The following is a 951-nucleotide window of genomic DNA, read 5'->3' as shown; positions in this document are numbered from 1 at the left end:
TATATATATATATATATATATATATACACAGTATACAGTGTAACCATCATGTGACAGTTTGCCTCAGCTATGATCAGATTGTGAAAATTCATAGGTAAATAATGTAGCATAGACATTTATTTAGTAGCAGCCATTAAGTCAATCAGGCAAATCAGTCGAAGGGTTCAAGTAGGACTGATTCTGACACTTGAAGTATGTAGCATACAATTTGAATGAAAGGAGATCTTTTTGAAGCTACTATACAACTACTCAAGGACAACTGCTTTTTCTACTCCACCACCCATTAACCAGGCCCTCCCACATGAGCACATTGTAAGCCCCGTATATCTTTGCCCCACCAGGCCATAATGGATGAAAAGAGGACCTACAGGTTGCTAAGGCATCAGTCTTCAGCGAAAGGCCTTTGTGCACAAGAGCTGGATGACTTTGTTTCAAATAATTCCTATAGATTCACTTCACGATGGTTATACTGTAGATGGCCACCTTCAAATTCATTTTTTAATAATAAAAATAATACGATTTTTTTTAATAATAAAATGTTATATTATATTCCAATATTCATTCTTTAGCATTAATTAATTTATTATTTTATTACAAGATATATTTGAACAACAATTCATTTTATTTACTTATATTTATTTATTTGAGTTAGTTTGAAGTTTTCAGTTTGAAGTTGTAACAGCAGGTTATTTCCATTGCTGAAAATGAAATAAATGTGCCAGGAATTGTGGCCTAGCCATCACATGTCTGTCTAGAAGTTGATGTCATTGTCCTGCAGCGGTCAGCTGATGCTGTGGTCATCTGACTGGGCATTTTCTCACACCCCCACAGGCAGAAGCAAATCCTCATTTTGAGCATAGAAAAAAACATTCTTTTTCTTAAGAAAATATAAATGCAGCTGATAAAAACATCACAATAACCCACAAGTAATCCACACAACTCAGTCCATAA

This window comes from Sinocyclocheilus grahami, unplaced genomic scaffold (genome assembly GCF_001515645.1).
Source record: "Sinocyclocheilus grahami isolate Dianchi unplaced genomic scaffold, SAMN03320097.WGS_v1.1 scaffold311.1, whole genome shotgun sequence".
In the NCBI taxonomy this organism is placed as follows: Eukaryota; Metazoa; Chordata; class Actinopteri; order Cypriniformes; family Cyprinidae; genus Sinocyclocheilus; species Sinocyclocheilus grahami.
Note: the sequence above shows the minus strand (reverse complement) of the source record.